The 20251-nt window shown below is 36.6% G+C and overlaps 1 long non-coding RNA gene across 13 annotated transcripts in view; it reads right to left on the bottom strand.

Annotated features, from left to right (window-relative positions):
• Positions 1-20251, bottom strand: part of LOC129061021 (uncharacterized) — a 162344-nt gene that overhangs the window by 21092 nt on the left and 121001 nt on the right. For 6 of the 13 annotated variants that reach the window (XR_008527970.2, XR_010141151.1, XR_008527967.2 and 3 more), the window contains 5 exons: positions 14670-14803; positions 14465-14537; positions 6241-6367; positions 5826-5992; positions 1372-1485 (listed from right to left, as the gene is read on the bottom strand). This is a non-coding gene — a long non-coding RNA (uncharacterized LOC129061021). The remainder of the gene's footprint in view (positions 1-1371; positions 1486-5825; positions 5993-6240; positions 6368-14464; positions 14538-14669; positions 14804-20251) is intronic. The other 7 variants (XR_010141152.1, XR_010141150.1, XR_010141153.1 and 4 more) reach the window with 3 other exon arrangements.

Below are 20251 nucleotides of genomic sequence, written 5' to 3'. Positions count from 1 at the left end.
GAGAAGAGTTAACGGACCCACTACTATCCACTGTTACACAGTGGATCTGCATGGGGAAAGGTTTGTTTGTGTAGAGAAAATAAATAGAAATTTTCACATCTGTGTAGTGTCCAACATTGGACACCCTGGAGTCCCCAAGATACCACTAAAGGAATGCCGCCACTTCTATAGGTAATAGAAATAAGGCTGACTCCTTATTTTTGTGTTTGACTGCTAATTGCTTTTAAGCCTCACCCCTCTTCTTTCATCTTCTGCACCACATCTGGGAAAGTTGATAAGAAAGCCTGGGCGCCCCCTCCATTAGCACCTGTGAGAGACAAACTTTACAACCCCCTGTCCACCCATGTGCAGGAACTCTCACACCAGCCCTTCCCACCTTCCACAATAAAAACCCTCCTCTCTTAAGCCAGTTTCAGACCCGCTTAGGAAGAGTGCCTTGCTTTTTCCCCACAAAACTCTTCATTAATAAATGTTTTTATACCCTCTTGGTGTTCATGTGGCATCTCCCGTTTTCATAGCCAAACCAAGTTTTGGTTGAGAATACATCCTGATTTTGTAGGTTGGCACAACACCAGATAGCCCTAAGGACATTAGGACTCTATATGTTAGAAGAGGGGAACGGGTTGTGTACAAATAGCAGGATTGTGCACATTTAGCTATACCCACAAGGGTGAAGTAGAACACAAACAAGCTACAGACTTTTGAATTGGATGCCAATATCTCTAAACTAAAGGCTGAGGCTATATCTAGCTCTATAGACTAGAAGATCAAGTAGAAATCTGGCTTATTTTATTACGCAGGAAATATTACAGTAAATGCAGGGAAATTTTATATGTCACTTTGATTAAAAGTGATGAAACAGTTTTAAGGGACTATTTTAATCTTTGAAATTTATGGATTTTTTGGTCAGTATCCCACCTTTATCTGGCTATATAACATAGCCAGATGAAGACGAGCTATTTTTAATTATCAATATTCTAAAAGTTAGCAATATAGAAGAGTAGATTTGCATATGCATATGAATAATTAAATTTATCAGACTACATCCCTCCAAATAAAATTCTAGTTAATTTACTCTCCCCGTAGAATAACTTAAGGGCTATTAAGACTGAAAATACATTAAATATATAACATTTTTGTTTATGAAAGATAAATATGCTATATTACTAATTTGACAATATTTTCAGTATTATCTCCAAGGTTTTCCACTGTGAAGATTTATCCTGCTATTTGGTCTAATTAAAAATTAATTATTAGATTAATTTAGACATTAATTTGTCAAAAATGAACATTTGTGAAGAGAAATTATCAGTGATAATGAATTCTATATTAATATTCACAAAACAGGACTGAGAAGAAAATATTGCTCACCTTCAATTCATCTTTAACTTTATCCCACTAATATTAATAAATTCTCAAGGCATTCTTTAATTAATACCATTTCCATGCTTTATATGGTTATCCAGTATTTTCAAGTTTGTTTTCCTGTTTTTGCAAAGGTTTTAGTCAAAACAATGTCGATATTTCAACTCTTTTATATTTAAACTCTTTATTCTTAAGAGCACTCTGTCCAACTTATTTGAAGCTTAGTTACTCTGCTCACTACTGAGTACATCTTGACATTTTGAGAATGAATACAAGCCTCAAGAGAATGCACGATTTACTCATATCTAACAGCTGCTCTAATTTAGTGATATATATAGTCATATTAAAGATGTATTAATTGCACTTCAGTGTTAAATGTGACTGAAGGGTCCACGAAAAAGAGCTCGCACATTATCATTTATTACTCTGACACCTTATCCTTTGCAGAGGCTTCTCTTGGGAGGTTGGATGGAATGGATCAACTGATAAGGAATAAATAAACTTATGCATTTTTAAAATCAGCAACAACTTTAGAATCCCTTCTGTGAGCCATCAACTACTCAGATTAGCTTTAATGGGGAGTTGTGTACCAAGAATCCTGACTTAGAACCTCCTAATTAGGGCTGATTACATTTTTTCAAATGCTTACTCAGAGAAGCATACTTACTTGATGGCGAATTGTAACCTTTCAGAAACTGAAATTACAAAACAGTTTGAGGAATGGGAGAAGGTAGAGGAGGACGAAGCAGATAAAGAAGCAGTTTCATAACTGGAGGAGAAGGTAATATCAGAAGAATGCTGGTAAACCCGTGAAGGCATGCCATGGGGCGAGCATCTCTTTATGTTCTGTTTTGCACACCAGTTTCTTGCTCTTTTTGAGAATATAATAGGCACCGGAACTAGCCTGAGTTTTTACATCAGAAGCTTTTTAACTTACAGTGTTCCTATAGTCTTTTGGCATATAAGTCATTACAAAAGCATTTGTTCTCATTTATTTGTTCAGCCCATAATTTGTCCACTAATAATGTAATCTGTTTACCATTCAATTTAACCTGAGTGAGTAGCCAATTTCAAGATAATTTAGGTAAATTTATCTTTTGTTAGGTAAGTTATCAACATGTATAGGTCCCTATAGCAATGCACATGGAAGATGATCTTTACATGTAACACAATTCAACATTTGGGTTCCCACACCTGCAATCACCCCTGGCATGTCAACATCATGTCCTTTGTAACTCAAGAGAGGACATAGAAGCACAATTGCTTCATAGATACAAGTTTGAATTTGTTCTATTAAAGTTTCAAACTTGCACAACTTAAATCTTTAATATTTAGGAAATACATCTTATGAGCATGTCACAAGTAATAGAACAAGATATAAAGTCAATAATTATAGAGCTGTGAATGAGTAGCATTTGTGCTACATAGGAATGGAAAGACACTTCAAAGAGCATCTGGTAGTGACCCACAGCACACCCTACATAATGACATTTGGCGAAGGAATTCTCTACCTTCAAAGAGTTAAATTGCAAGTGCCAATCATCTGTCTCTTGTTTGTAAATAGAAATCTGAACTGTTGTCCTGAAAGAATATGATTCCTTAGAGTCTACTTACATAATCACAATGATGCCTCCTCTATTTGTCAAGGCTGTAAACATAGACTTGCCAAGTCACATTGGAAAGTTAGGCATATTACCTCACTTTCATGACCTTGGCACTTTTGAAGCTTAAAGGCCATTTATTGGTGGAATATGTTTCAACAGGAGTTTTACTGATGCTTTATCTAATCATTTTTAGTTTATTCATATTGAGCAGGGATATCAGAGAAATGATGTTAAGTATGTTTGTTATTGTATTCTATCAGGTGGTACACGTTTTTTTATGTGCACCTTTACTGATGATGTGAGATCTGCCAGGGTCCATTGTAAAGTAACTTCCTTTCTCTATAATCAATAAGCATTTTGTAGTAGGTTAGTTTCATGTGTCAATGTGGCTAGGCTATAGTACCTAGGTATTTAATCAAATACTAATCTAGGTGTTGCTGTGAAGGTATTTCATAGATGTGGTTAACATCTAAAGTCAGTTGACTTTAAGGAGATTACCTCACTAGTGTGGGTGGGACTCATTCAATCAGGAGAAAGCCTTTTAGAGCAAAACTGAGGAAGAAGAAATTCAGCCTCAGGACTTATCGACTCCTGCCTGAATTTCCATCCCGGTGACCTTCTCTGTGTGTTCTGTACTTCCCAGCCCACACAATCTAATGATCCAATTCCTTGAAATAAATCTCTTAATATATATGTATAATATATTAGTAACTATTAATTAATTATATATCTATTCCTTTAGTTGTGTTTCTTTGGAGAACCCTGATCTGACTGGTAGAGATTTGGATACTGGAAGTGATTTACAAGGAACAGAATCTTAGAGATGAGTTTTCTAAATTGGTTCTGTGAAGGTACTTTGAGATTATGAAATGCTCTGCTCCTCATCAAACTGTGAATTGATCCACTCCTTCATTTCTATCAATATGGATTCACGGTTTTCTAATTTATTGAATGGCTTATAGTATATTTTTTGTAACAGCTTTATTGAGATATAATTCATATAGTGTACAATTCACCCACTTAAAGTATACAATTCACTGGTTTTTAGTGTGTTCATAGAATTGTGCAGCCATCTGAATATTTTCCTGGTCATAAAACAAAGTCCTGTACAACTTTAGCTTGCACTGTACCATATTCCCTCTTCTCATCGAAGCTTGGCAACCACTGATTGACTTTGTCTTTAGAGATTTGCTTTTTCCAGACATTTTATATACATGAAGTCATATAATATGAAGTCTTTGTGACTGGCTTCTTTCACTTAGCATTATGTTTTCAAGGTTCATCTGTATTGTAGCACGTATCACTGTGTTGCCAAATGCCAGGGGTTTGGCCTAGGTCCAGCTGCTCGCCTCACAGAAAGCCAATCACTGAGACAATGAGTATTGGCAAGGAAGAAAGGCTTTAATGCGGGTGATGTCAGCTGGGAGACTGGAGACCAGTCTCAAACACATCTCCAAAACTGACTTAAGTTAGTGGTTTATATAGCAAAGAATTAGGAAGAGGTAAGAAAAAGAGTTGGTCAGTAGGCAGCAGGTGCATTTCATTGTCTGGATGTTGTGACCTGGGAAGGCTCAATTCCTTGCTACTATCTGGGAGCCCTGATGGTTGGTTTCTTGAGAAAGGAACTTACATAAAACAAATGTGTATTTCTCAAGTCTCAGTCCTATGGGAAAATTGGGCCAATTTCAACTTTATCACTCTTATTTATGTTCAAATGATATTTCATTGTATAGAAAATCACATTTTGTTTATCTTTTAATTACTTGATGGAAATTCAGGTTATTTCACCTTTTGGCTACTATGAATAATGCTGCTAAAAACATTTGCGTCTAAGTTTTTGTGTGGACATATGTTTTCAATTCTCTCGGGTATATGCCTATGAGTGGTATTGGTGTGTAAAACGGTAACTGTATGTCTAACTTTCTGAGGACCTGCCAGACTGTTTTTCAAAGTGGCTCCATCATTTTATATTCCACAAGCAATGTCTGAGAATTACAATTTCTCCACATTCTCACCAACATTTTCTATTTCGGGCCTTTTTATTATAGTCATTATTATACTCATCTTATAATTACAATGGAAATTATAATACGGTATCTTGTGGTTTTTATTTGCATTTTCCTAATGACTAAAAGCATTGAGCATCTTTCATGCATCATTTATATCTTATTGGCCATTTGTATATTTTCCTTGAAGACTATCTATATAGATCATTAGCTCAATTTTTAATAGTTATTTGTCTTTGTTACTGATTTCTAAGAGTTTTTATATATTCTATATACAAGTCCCTCATAAGATGCTTGATCTGAAAATATCTTCTCCCATTCTGTGAGTTGTCTTTCTTTTTTCTGATAGCACCCATTTAAACACAAAAGTGTTTCATATTTTTAAGCCCCAATTTGTATACTTTTTCTTTTGTTGTTTGTGCTTATTGTGTCAAAGCTAAAAACTCAATGCCAAATTTATGGTCCCAAAGATTTACTCCTATGTTTCCTTCTAAGAATTGTATAGTTTTAGTTCTTACATGAGGCCTTCAAGTTTGAGCCAATTTTTGTATTTTGCATAAAATAAGGTTCAGCTTCATATTTTTTGCGTGTGGATATCCAGATGCCCCAGCATCACCTATTGAAACGTCTATTCTCCCTTTGTTGAATTGAATGGTGATGTCATAGAAAATGGTGGAGTTGGAAACTAGAAGAATCAGGGCCTTAACTGAACCAACCATTAAGCTGGAAAATCTTACAGAATCAACTTTTCTTGAACTCTTAAATCTAAACAAAAACTTACAGGTGAGTTTTTAATAAAGACAAAAAAAGGAAAAAGACTGCTGAGTGTCACTGTGGCATTTCTGCTTACCTGTCTATCATCCCTCATTCTCCAGTTCAGGAGTGGCTGGATGGACAGCAGCTGACATTACTGGTGAAAGTTGCTGGGGTGAAGGGGAGCAATGTAGATCTTATTTTCCAAAAGTTTTGGTTGTAAATTTTGACCTTTCTGGATATTCCCTGAAGGACTAGCACAGCCTGAATGGGACAAAGGAAAGTTTATCCTCTGGAGTAGCTGGAGCAGCTTTCCAAACATGGCAACATCCACAGTTGCCTGGGGCAAACAATGGCAGATCGGGTAAGTATCAGACAGACTCAACAGGCTGGGAAGGAGGTTGAGGAGGAAAATTCTTGGGGGAATAAGGTATTTGAAGGGTTACTATGTACACCAGGGAAGCCAGAATGCAATGCACATAGTCAGGGCCAGATGTATGCTCAGAAAATACCTGAGAAGAGCATCAGCTTGCACCTCTGGCTAGTCTGTGAGTTCCATGCAAGCAGGAAGTGAAGCATAAAGCAGAGGTGTATGTAGCCTGGATTAGGGTTGAAGACGTGCCACAAGTCAGAAGCAATCTGCAGACAGGGAGACAGATTTCTTTTGGTTGGCTGGCTGATTGGTTGGTTAGTATCGTTTTCCTCCAGGCACTTAAGAAAATCTCTGTCAGCTGTTGGGTTACCGGCTGACATCTGAGGTCACAGAACAGAGGCTTCAGTGACTGTGCATGACAAAGAATACAGCTTTTGCAAAAATAGTTTGCAAAAGTCACTAAACAAATAAATGACTTCAGCCCTCAATCAATAACAGCAAACCTGAAGGAAGGGAAAATCTAATTTATAGAGTTACCACATTATAATATTCAACATGTCCAGTTTTCAACAACAACAACAACAAAATGCAAGGTGTAGAAATAGGAAAGTACAGGCCATTCACAGGGGAGGAAAAAAAGAAAGAAATGGAGAAAAGCTATTTTTTGACGAAGTCCAAGCACTGGATTTATAGAAAAGACTTTAAGTCAACTATAGTGTAAGGTGATTAGAAAATATCATTGGCAATAAACTTTTAATTATATACTCAGTGTAAAACACTTGAAACTATTTTCATGAGACTGACAATGCCACCAACTCTGCTTTTTATTTTTAACGAGTTCTTTTTCTAATTATTGTCTTATATTCAGCTTTGGAAACAAAGCCTTCAACTCTTCCCTTACTCCAGAGAAGGGATAAAGGCTAGTTCTCTTAAAAGTTGTGTTCTGCATTAGTCTAAAGGGCAATTTCATCTATGCTCTGATTGCATAATTGAAAAAATATGAATTTGTAAAGAAAAAAATGGCAATGCTACCAGACCAGTGCAACTCTTAAGTGCTGGCTTCTGGCCTGTGTGTGCACTAGTCCACAATGAGGTTAAAAAAAATTGAGAGTAAATGTTTAGAAAATTTTACAACAATTTCACAGGGTAGTTCTATGTCTGTTGGATGTAATAATGAAAGATTTGGTGGTATTTCCAATGCTTTCCATTTCATTTGTCTACTCATTTACTTTTATTTTACTTTACAGAAGTACTGATCCACAACATACTTGGCAAAATTTTCTTAAAACTAGTCCTTTATTTAAAAACTAGCACCGTTTAAGAAACACTGTGTCAAGCATATTTACCAAGGCTTCTGAATCAGGTTTTATTTGAGAGGAAAACAATTATTTCCTTTAGTACCAAAATACCTAGATCTCAACCCAAGGACAAAGCTGACAAACCATTAACTACACTGACAAAAAAAAAACAAAAAACAAAACAAAAAAAACCTCAAATTACTACAATCAAGAGTGAAACAGAGGACATGACTACCATTTGGGGGGCCCCCCTTTTTTTTTTCCTCAGATAACCACTTTTGGTTTTTTTTATTCTTTCTGATTTTCTATTATCTATTCTGTTTCTCGATGCTGTCATCTTGAGCTAATATTTCTTCTCTGTCATTGCTTTGAATTTAGTTTGCTCTTCTTTTTCTAGTTTTAAGGTAGACAGGTTGTTGTTTGAGTTTTTTTTATTTTTTAAGGTAGACTTTTAAAATTCTTAATGTCCAGCTGAGCATTGCTTTTGCTGTGTTCTATAAGTTTTAGTGTGTTATGTTGTCATTTTCATTTATCTCAAAATATGTTCTAATTTCCCTTGTGATTTCTTCTTTGCCCCACTGGTTATCTAGGAGTTTGGTGTAATGTTCACATATTTGTAAATTTTTCAAATTTCATTCTGTTATTGCCTTTTAATTTAGGTTCTTTGTGATTGGAGAGTATACTCTGAATGATTTCAATCTATTTAGGTTTATCCTAACTTGTTTTGTGGCCTAACATATGGTGTATGCTAGAAAATGTTTCATGTGCATATTATTAGAACACACATTCTGCTGTCCTTTCTGAAGTGATCTGTAGATGTGTTTAGGTCTAGTAGATATACAATACTATTCAAGTAACCTATTTTCTTGTTGATCTTCTGTCTAGTTGTTCTTCACATTAATGAAAATGGGGTACAAGTTTCCAACTCTCATTGGAACTGTCATTTATCTCTTCAATTCTGTCAGTTTTACTTCATGTATCTTGAGGTTCTGATGTTCAGTGCAGATGTTTATATTTGTGATATCTTCTTGATGGATTATCCTTTTATCATTACATAATGTCACTTTGTCTCTCATAACAATTTTTGTCTTAAAGTCTACTTTTTCTGATATTAGTATAGTCACTCAATTTCTTTTCTTTTCTTTTTTTTTTTTTTTTTAGATGGAGTTTAGCTGTTGTTGCCCAGGCTGGAGTGCAATGGCATGGTCTTGGCTCACTGCAACTTCAACTTTTGCCTCCCAGTTTGAAGCGACTCTCCTGCCTCAGCCTCCCAAGTAGCTGGTACAGGCATCCACCACCACGCCCAACTGATTTTTGTATCTTTAGTAGAGACAGGGTTTCACCATGTTGGCCAGCTGGTCTGAAACTCCTGACCTCAGGTGATCTGCCTGCTTCGGCCTCCCAAAGTGCTGGGATTACAGGCATGAGCCACTGCGCCTGGCAACTCTATCTCTTTTTTTCTTTTTTTGGTTATTGTTAGCGTGAAATACCCTTTTCCATCCTTTGACTTTCAATCTCTTTGTGATTTTGAACTAAAATTAGACTCTTACAGACAGCATATAGTTGAATATTGTTTTGTAATTCATTCTGCCAATCTCTGCCTATTAAAGAATCTAATATTAATAGATATATATCTAATGTAATTACTAATAAAGAACTTCTTTCTGCCTTTTGCTATACATTTTTCTATATGTCTTATCTTTTTTTCTACTCGGTTTTTCCATTTTTCTCTTCTTTTGGTTAAATAGATATTTTCTAGTGAACTACTTTAATTCCTTTGTTATTTATTTTACTATATTTTCACATCATTTCATTTGTAGTTGCTCTGGAGATGAGAACTGACATCTTTTTTTTTTTTAATTATACTTTAAGTTTTAGGGTACATGTGCACAATGTGCAGGTTAGTTACATATGTATACATGTGCCATGCTGGTGTGCTGCACCCATAAACTCATCATTTAGCATTAGGTATATCTCCTAATGCTATCCCTCCCCCCCCACCACCCCACAACAGTCCCCAGAGTGTGATATTCTCCTTCCTGTGTCCATGTGTTCTCATTGTTCAATTCCTATCTATGAGTGAGAACATGCGGTGTTTGCTTTTTGTCCTTGCGAGAGAACTGACATCTTATTTTAGAACAATGAAAGGCAGACTAATATATTTTCCTCCCTATTGTTTATCTCACATTTCCCCCTTTTTTTCCTCCCCTGATTGTACTGGCCCAAACTTTCCAAATGTCATTAAATGAAAATAGCAATCACTGGTGCCTTTATTTTGTGCTAATCTTTCCTTTTTAAATGATAATTGAATCATAAATTAGGTCTACCACAGAGAAGTGAAACATAGTGGGGCACCAGATAAGCACAAATCCCCTGCCTGGTGTAGAGTATGTGCTCATTAAACATTTTTGAAAAACTGATACTCTTTTCATGTGTGGTCTATTGCCATGATAGTCCAACTTCAGTTCCTGACATTCTCCTCATCCTCACCTAAAAACCACCCGCTACAAACATGCCAAACTTTTACCTGATTGTGCTTTTTTGTGTGTTTTGCAGTTTGAAATGTATTACTCTCTAATCTGCCTATGAAGATACCATTTAGCCTTATAGATAGTTTAACATCAAATCCTTTTAAAAATATTATTGATTTCTCCCTTGAGAATGAGATTCCCTTTGTTGTTCCCTCTCATTAACCCAGAACACTTGTCTTGCTCGTATTGCCTTGCACTATAAGGATATATTTAATTATCTGTTATATTGTAATCTTTTGTATTACAAGGATATGTTTGTCTTTTTTCCCCCCTTTCTTCCTTAAAATTAGGGGATATATTTATACATCTTTTCTCCCAATTCATTAGTCAGCTACTTATGGGTAGAGATCAGGATATTTCCTGTATTTGTATCTTAAGCATAGTATCTATTCAATTAATGGGTGATAGCTGTGTGTTGAATAAAGAAGTACATGTTCTTTACATGTACTTCACAATGTAAAGAACCCAGAGATGGACTGAAGTGAATGACCAACAGTCATCTCATGGTTAGTTTTCCCAGGACTTTGCAATAATGAAGCCTGGTTCTGATGTCTAGTTGGAGATGGGGAAGAAAGTTTAGCTAAAATAACCAGACCTCTGTACTCTTCTGCATCACCAACAGCACCCATTGCTGTAGTATGAATGCTGTGTGTAGGTGCGCAAAACTCCATGCATGTAGGTCCTTGCTAAGTGCTATCATGACTGCCTAGTTCTCTCAGATGACAGTGAGGAAGCTGGGGATTAATGTATCAAAACTTGACATATCTGGATAATTATATTGTCATTAAAAACCACCGTATAAGCCCCAACAGACAAACTTTGTCATCTACATTCTTGGATTAGGAATGGCATGAGGCTCTGGTAAGCCAGTATGTATTCAGAGTGTCCATGTAAAATAAGGCAATTGTTTAACATACCATATGTGGTCACATTGATTGTGGCTGGTTACTTGAAGAAGGATGACTGCATAGTACCAGGTAAGATAAGTAAAAACACAAAGGCTTGGCGCAGAGAGACAGAGTGCTCCATCTATGTCAAGCCTGTGATGTGCTTTCACTCAGCCTCTGCTGTCTTCCCTGGGCTAAAGCTTTGTAATTCGTGATTCAGCCCAAAAGACAACATCTATATTTAGACTAAAGACTTAGGGGGAAAACTACAACATAATGAACGTGTGCTTTATAAATTTGATGCTCTAATTATCCATGTTTCCACAGATCTTAATCTTTTAAAAAAGAATTAGTGTCCCTGTCAAGCAGGCTCAGGATTTTGCATTTGTTCAGTAATGATACAGTTTTGCATTGTATTTCTTCCTATCAGCGAATACAGCAATATATTGTACAGCATATTTGGCAATATACTGTTTAACTGTACACTGTACTTTGTCTGATTACCTTATTGTTATCTATACTGAAATAGAAGAAAAAATAAAAATAAAACCATAGTTCTGTGGTCCAGTTCTGCCATGTGATTCCACCCTATGTAAGTTTCAAAATGTAGCCAAAATTTACGGGAACCTTCCCCACCAACATCTCTGTCTTCCTCCCCATTCTAGGTGAAGTTAACTACCTGGCTGAGGTGGTTGTTTTCAGGGACTAAGTAGGACAAACACAACAGTTTTGTCCTACTTAGCATCCTGGCATTACTGAGTGAACATTTGTAATCTGAATGATTTTACCTTCTGGTTCATTTATTCATTCACTCATTCCACAGAGATCTATGAGTAGCTCAATTTGATAGACATTTTTCAAAATCCTGTGGATACAGCAGGTCACAAAAGAAAAAAACACTCCTTCCTGGAGCGTGCATTCTTTTGAAGAAAGGCAGATAGTAAATCAAGTAAATGCATAAAATCTAATGATCTTGCACAGTATTATCAAAAATAGCGGGAAAAAGATTAGAAGAAAGGAGAGTTTGAAATAGTGGCTTGGCTTTATCTTCAATTGTTTGATCAGGAAAAGTTCCAGTGTGACTGAGACAATTGAATGATTAGTCAGTTAAAAACACCTAATTATCTCAAGCCAAAAAAAACTAAATGTACTTTAATTATGAATAACATATGTTTGAAGGTTTTAACCCTTTCTTGGAAAGCAAGGCTCCAGTGAGATAGAATAAGATAAAGGATCCAGTTGGGCTTAGAGATTCTAAGTGTAGCCGTGAAATTTAGACAAACTGTTTCATAGTTTTATCTAAGGAAAATTTAATTCCCATCCTCCTATCTTCCAAACCAGAGTTTCCTGGCACTTGGATGAGGGAAGTATTATTTGGCAGGCACATATTACAGGTGGAAGGCAGAATTCCCTCCATGTTGGGTTTTAATAGCTTTCCCTCTTAAGCCTATTAATATTATTGTCCTTTGTAGATGGGATGGTGGCTTAATTCTAATTTCTAAAATTGACCGTGATTTTTCTTGAAAAATCTTTATCATTCATTAGATAAAACTAGAAAGGTACTGGGGATAAAGTATATTTTCTTCATAGAAATGTGAATTGTATCTGGATTTATTTAAGTTTTTTCCCTCTGGACTCAGAGTAAATGAAACTCCACCACCACGGAATTACAGAAAACAAAGTTGTGATAATAGTTATTCTTCAATATCATCCAGACTTGCAAGTTGTTAGACATGGAAAAAAACAGGAATCAGACTGGAATTGAGAACTGGCACACAACAGAGAGCACGCAGCTTGCAGAGGGCACTGCAAGTCCCCGGACTCTGATCCTCCCTGACTTCAGATGCATTATCACCAGGGCAACTTCGTGAAAATCAGAAGAGTAGGCTGAGTTTCAGTGGACTACTGGTATTTGTGAAGATTGATACACAGATCCGGTGTAATCCCTAAACACGTCATATTTTCCCCTGTTTCTCTTGGCCAATGGTCATGGTCATGAAATAAGGGGTGGCTTAATGAGAGAGTAGATCAGAGTCAATTTAGCACCAATAAGAGCAAGCACCAGAAGCTGGCTCTGGGTTAAAGCCCAAGCACAATGTGGGCAGGACTGAACCGATGTCTTTGAAACATAGACTAGAAATGTCAGAAGGAAATACCATATGATGAATGCTAATAGACAGCATAACTTTTCTGCTATTCTTAATGTTTCTCCCACAATTCTGTCCAGCTGTGTTCTAGAATAATGAGACCATGACTATCCATCCCTTTCCGTTTTTATAATTTTTATCGCAGTTAAATATGAGACTATTCAACTTCTCATAGAGGTAGGCTAAATCCTCCGGTGAACTGTAAAACATAACACCCTTTCCTTATGCTTGATATCAAACAGCTGAGCCCTTTTCCTGATGTGTTTAAGTTTCCAGATGGAGGATCTGCCATCCCCTGTCTGGTAAAGGGTTTGTTCTTCATAGAAGAGTTTTATTAACATCCAAATTGTTTTTCTCTTTCCATGGATATTCTAGTTATCTAAATGTCACATAGATGGTTCCAAGGGAGAGTGCATAAAGAGTTCCTTAGGCAAACAAGGTAAGTGAAACAACTCTACCCATAAGCATATATGTGTGTGTATGTATATAATATTTTAACTTCATTTGTGTGCACTCTTTACTTCTGAGTAGCATCACTTATAAAATAAGGATAAGGCTCCCTTCACAGAGTCATTTCCACCACTCAGATAGTCACTATGTGATTTCTCTATTCAGAATTGGTAGAACCAACAAACAAGCACTCAGTGGAATCTGTAAATTCTTTGTAGTACAAGCGGCATCTCTACTTTTTTTCTTTTGACATTTAAGTTTCCTTGTACCAGTATTAAATGTTTCAGAGACCTTTTGGCAGAATTTTTAAAAAGTGACCTTAAGTAATTTTTTAGTAATTTATAAATTAAAACTCATTTAAAATTACAATTTTGGTTTTATTACCTTTAAAAATTAGGCTTGACAAGCTCTTTTCATGACAGACTATTAGCCTAAGTACAGAGATGTGGCATATCCTTATTGCTTTTACTCTTGGTTTTAGAAAAATATATCAGTGGCATAAATATCCAACACCATTTATTAAATACTATGTGCCAATGCAAGGTACCCTCTAGGCTAATGCAAAATTGCTATTTATATACAGTCCCTTCTCCCAAAGAGCTGTCTCCATATTGCAGGTGACGGAACCTAATAAAGAGACTTACAGGATAATATAGGCTTTGGCTACATTCTTTGTAAAAATTAGATATGGGAATAGTAAAACAGTAGGAGACATTTGCCCTGAATGTTCTCCCTCCTCATCTGGCTTACAAGGAACTCTGGACAAAAACCTAAGAAGGTCTTGGAAAATGTGTATCCAGGAAAAGCTTCTGTGGCCATAGATCTCCCCAGAACAATGTATTTAGCACTCTTGCAGCATTTGCCATTTCTTCATTTCTTCCCTTTTATTTTTGGCATTCATTTTGCCAAGGAGGCAGTTACATTTCAATTAGGCAACTTGCCTAGCTTCTCTTTAATTTGATGTTAGCCACAATGGCATTAGAACCCAGTTAGAGTATTCGTTACCTCCATTGCAAACAAAAACATCTCAGCCTAAACTCTGGTACCTACCAGACTCTCATACCAACATGGATGTAATCTATTCACTCTGCCAGCATCACCGAGAACTTCTATTTTCCTTATGCTACACTCAGAGGGAGGGAAGCAAAAGACAGGCACATGATTACTAATAGACATGGCACTACATCATTTGATATGAGATTTTTATAAGTACACTCTGATAGCTCAGAAAAAAATAACAAACAAAGGCTTTTACCTCTGACTTTACTTTGGAAGGAATTCTTGGTAAGGGCATATTTCCAATGATGGCAAAATGCAAATACATCCTAGCAATTAGAAAGAACTCTTTTTGTAACTTTTGTCATTGAATCAAGAGATATTCCAGAATTTCTGTAAAAGTTAAACACAAAACAATCTGCTTGGAAGGAGATGCTAAGTGTTCTGAAATACATGTGAAGTTTCTATTTAGGATACATTAACAAGATTCCCTAAAACTGCTTCATGTATAATTTATAGAATATGATCTGTATTATACACTTATAATTTATATAATATAAACATATACATAATATTAAAGTATATAAAATCATATATATGTATAAATTTCTTTTCTTTCTGTGTGAGGCAGCTGGGGATATTGATGGAAATTACTGAGGGTATAAAGAATTCCCCAAATCCACCCCTTGGTGTTGCTATTATGAATAAGGAGATACAAACTGAATATCAGGCTTTTGTTCAACAATTTTTAATACCCGAAATGAAAGAATGTTTCCAATCGAAACCAAATTATTCCCCAGTTTTACTTCTCAGGACATCTTGTCTTACTTTAACTTCTTCATTCTTGGCCCTTCTACCTAATTGAATCTCATTACACTTAGTAATGTTCTGATCCTTTGTCTCCTTTTATATCTTTAATGCAACAGCCCTTTATATATCATATATAATACATGTAATGGGCAGTTCCACAGAGGCTGTTATAAATTCTTCAGGAATATAGGGAAACTATGGTGAAGAAATACAAGAGCTTTATCAAGTACAAATGGAACTGATGGCTTTTAAAGTTGACTTGCTTTTCCCTGAACCACTTTGGTCAGATTTCTTTCTGAAAAATGCTCTGCTGAACTGGAATTTACAGAACCTTATGCAAGATACTGAATGTTCTACATTTCCTGGCACAACCTATGAGAAGTCAAGATCGGGGATGGAGCTGTGTCTTTTTTGTGCCTGGCCTCACAGTGATGGCAACTGTGATTACTGCACAACCTCCCTGGAGTCCAGGGTCTCTGCCAGGAGCTGCTTCCCTTGACAGAAAGCAGGTGCCAAGAACAGGGAAAGGGGCAGAAAACAGAGCCCCAAGGAAGCTTGGAAAATTATAGGTCTGGCTTGATCTGTAAACAGGTACTTTCCAAGAATAGTCGTTATTGCAGAAGAGGTTGTATACTTTTCTCTTTCCTTGCTTATGACGCTTTCTCCAAAATAGATTTAGAGTGGATATCAGGAGAGAAGCAGTTTCAGAATGAATGTTATTGTCATAAAGTTCACATTAGTTAGTTACAGCAACAAAAGTGATTCCTTTTGGATTTCTGCAGTGTGGGGTTATAAGGAGGTTTCTCTACTACTAATTTCAAATAATTTATAGCACTATATATAGTTTCAACCATGGAGAGTTAAAATTAATGATTTCTCTGTCTTTTTGTCATTAATATTCTTTTGTACAAACTCTTTGTAATACCTTGTTACCTAGTGAAATTCTGTATTATCCAGCTTTTATAATTTGAACCAATAATAAGAAATAAAAGACAAAGAAGAAGGAAGAAGAAAAGGAGAAGGGAAAGGAGAGGGAATAGGACTTACTCAAATGCACTTAAGAAGTGAATAAAATGTAAGACAGCATCTGCCTTTGTCATAGCACACTTTATTCCATGTGACATGCTACACACTTACTATAAGTTCCATGAAAATTGAAATTTTATTCCCCTCCCTTAGCAGCTACAGCAATATTAGGCACAGAGAAGGATTTCAACAGACGTTTGTTGAAGGAATGGGTGAAACAGTAGGCTTTCCAGTTCTCCTGGCTTTTAAGCCTGATACACTCTACACACTACTTTTAGTCTTTGCCATCAAAAGTATGTGTCATTTTCACAATGGTTTAAACCATCCCAACTGATCATCAATTCCTTTTATGTAGGAATAAAAATTAGCCACACAATAAGGAAATATGGCACTGTGAGGATTAATTTCTTGTTTGAATAATTGAATCATCATGAGGAAATTTACAGGAACTATAAAATATAAATATTAGATATTTGATTGAGAATCAAAGCAGGGAAGTTAAAATTTTGTATTGAAATAGATTTACTTCCAACATCTGAAAGGTTGAACTGTAAAACTGGCAGAAACAAGGGTAATGATTTATTTCAGGTCCCCTACAACATGAAATTGGCCATCTGTCATAGACTCTCACTAAAAATCACCAAGATCTGAGAAACATGTTGCACAGATGATTAAAAGCCTAAAGGATGATTTCTGACTGAATCACGTGAATATATCTGGGCAAACTGACACTCTGTAGCAAACTGACACTCTGCTTCTCTCAGGAAGAAACATTCCAATGTGTATTGTTTACCAGTCAACCACATTCAAAATAAAGGCAACCAATGATCTATAGCTTGCTTCATTTTCTGTTTATAAATATTGAATTAGCTTTAACGTGTGAGAAGTAATGAATGATGTGCTCATGAGTAGTTTATAATATTTAACTGATTTCTAAACTTCCTATCAAATGTATTTATGTAATTTAAAAATCAACCACTTCAACAATGCTTGTAGGAAATAATGTCAGCTCCTTACCCACATTTGTTCCTAATTCCTGCTCTCCAAAAGAAACCATTTATGAAATTTCTACTTAACCATTTTTACCTATAAAATGGCCATTTCAAATGGCTGAACTTAATACTTTTACTGAGTGTATGGCCAAGTCATAGAAAATGTCTGCTTCTTATTTAAACATGGAACTCTTTATCCAGCATTGTTTTTAAGAAAAATTTATATGTATAACTCTTGTTCATTCATTGTAGACTTTAGTATCTCATATATGTATCCATTTTGCTATTGATAGACATTTGGGTTATATTTATTATTTGTTTCTTTACAAACAGCACTGCTACAGTTTTATTCATGCATTCAGGTATATATATTTTATAATTTTTCTAGGCTATATATTTAGAAATGGAATTTCTGGATCACAAGGTGTATGCATGTTCACCTTTACTCAGTGTGGATGAGTCATTTCCAAAGGAGTTTTATCAATGTACTCTCCCAGTGGCAGTATAGAAATTTTCTGGTGGTCTGTTCCAAGATGGCCGAATAGCAACAGCTCCAGTCTGCAGCTCTCAGCATGATCGATGCAGAAGATGGGTCATTTCTGCATTTCCAACTAAAGTACCTGGTTCATCTCACTGGGGCTGGTTGGACAGTGGGTGCAGCCCACAGAGAGCGAGCCGAAGCAGGGCAAGGCATCGCCTCACCCAGGAAGCACAAGGAGTCGGGGGATTTCCCTTTCCTAGCCAAGGGAAGCTGTGACAGACTGTACCTGGAAAAATGGGACACTTCCACCCAAATACTGTGCTTTTCCCAAGGACTTGGCAACTGGTAGACAAGGAGATTCTCTCCCGTGCCTGCTTTGGCAGGTTCCATGCCCACAGAGCCTTGCTCACTGCTAGCGCAGCAGTCTGAGATCAACCTGCAAGGTGACAGCCTGACTGGGGGAGGGGCATCCACCATTGCTGAGGTTTGAGTAGGTAAACAAAGCAGCTGGGAAGCTTGAACTGGGTGGACCCCACTGCAGCTCAGCAAGGCCTACTGCATATATAGACTCCACCTCTGTGGGCAGGACATAGCTGAACAAGAGGCAGCAGACAACTTCTGCAGACTTAAACGTCCCTGTCTGACAGCTCTGAAGAGAGCAGTGGTTCTCCCAGCACAGTGTTTGAGCTCTGAGAAGAGACAGACTGCTTCCTCAAGTGGGTCCCTGAGCCCTATGTAGCATAACTGGGAGATACCTCCCAGTAGGGGCCGAGAGACACTTCATATAGGTGGGTGCCCCTCTGGGCCAAATTGTAAAGACTGTCGATGCTATGAAGAAACTGCATCAATTAACAGGCAAAATAACCAGCTAACATCATAATGACAGGATCAAATTCACACATAACAATATTAACCTTAAATGTAAATGGGCTAAATGCTCCAATTAAAAGACACAGACTGGCAAATTGGATAGAGTCAAGACCCAATAGTGTGCTGTATTCAGGAGACCCATCTCACATACAGAGACACACATAAGCTCAAAATAAAGAGACGGAGGAAGATCTACCAAGCAAGTGGAAAGCAAAAAAAAAAGCAGGGGTTGTAATTCTAGTCTCTAATAAAACAGACTTTAAACCAACAATGATCAAAGAGACATAGAAGGCCATTACATTATGGTAAAGGGATCAATTCAACAAGAATAGCTAACAATCCTAAATATATATGCACCCAATACAGGAGCACCCAGATTCATAAAGCAAGTCCTTAGAGACCTACAAAGAGACTTAGCCTCCCACACAATAGTAATGGGAGACTTCAACACCTCACTGTCAATATTAGATAGATCAAGGAGAAAGAAGGTTAAGAAGGATATCCAGTACTTGAACTCAGCTCTGCACCAAGTGACCTAATAGACATCTACAGAACTCTCTACCCCAGATTAACAGAATACACATTCTTCTCAGCACCACATCACACTTATTCTAAAATTGACCACATAATTGGAAGCAAAGCACTCCCCAGCAAATGTAAAAGAGAAATCACAACAAACTGTCTCTCAGATCACAGGGCAATCAAATTAGAACTCAGGAATAAGAAACTTACTCAAAACCACACAACTACATGGAAACTCAAAAACCTGCTCCTGAATGACTGCTGGGTAAATAATGAAATGAAGGCAGAAATAAAGATATTCTTTGAAACTGATGAGAACAAGGAAACAAAGTGCCAGAATCTTTTGGGACACATTTAAAGCTGTGTGTAGAGGGAAATTTATAGCACTAAATGCCCACAAGAGAAAGCAGGAAAGTTCTAAAATCAACACCTTAACATCACAATTAAAAGAATTAGAGAAGCAAGAGCAAACAAATTCAAAGGCTAGCAGAAGGCAAGAAATAACTAAGATCAGAGCAGAACTGAAAGATAGAGACACACAAAAAAATCCTTCAAAAAATCAATGAATCCAGGAGCTGGTTTTTTGAAAAGATCAACAAAATAGACAGACTGCTAGTGAGACTAATAAAGAAGAAAAGAGAGAAGAATCAAATAGATGGAATAAGAAATGATAAAGGGGATATTACCACTGATCCCACAGAAATACAGACTACCATCAAAGAATACTATAAACACCTCTACACAAATAAACTAAAAAATCTAGAAGAAATGGATACGTTCCTGGACACATACACCCTCCCAAGACTAAACCAGGAAGAAGTTGAATCTCTGAATAGACCAATAACAGGCTCTGAAAATGAGGCAATAATTAACAGCCTACCAACCAAATAAGTCCAGGACCAGATGGATTCACAGCCGAATTCTACCAGAGGTACAAAGAGGAACTGGTACGATTCCTTCTGAAACTATTCCAATCAATAGAAAAAGAGGGAATCCCCCCTAACTCATTTTATGAGGCCAGTATTATCCTGACACCAAAACCTGGCAGAGACAACAACAAAAAAAGAGAATTTTAGACAAATATCCCTGATGAACATCAATGCAAAAATCCTCAGTTAATTACTGGCAAATCAAATCCAG

This window comes from Pongo abelii, chromosome 7 (genome assembly GCF_028885655.2).
Source record: "Pongo abelii isolate AG06213 chromosome 7, NHGRI_mPonAbe1-v2.0_pri, whole genome shotgun sequence".
Taxonomy (NCBI): domain Eukaryota; kingdom Metazoa; phylum Chordata; class Mammalia; order Primates; family Hominidae; genus Pongo; species Pongo abelii.
The sequence above is the reverse complement of the archived record's forward strand: the minus strand, read 5'-3'. Positions and strand labels throughout refer to the sequence as shown.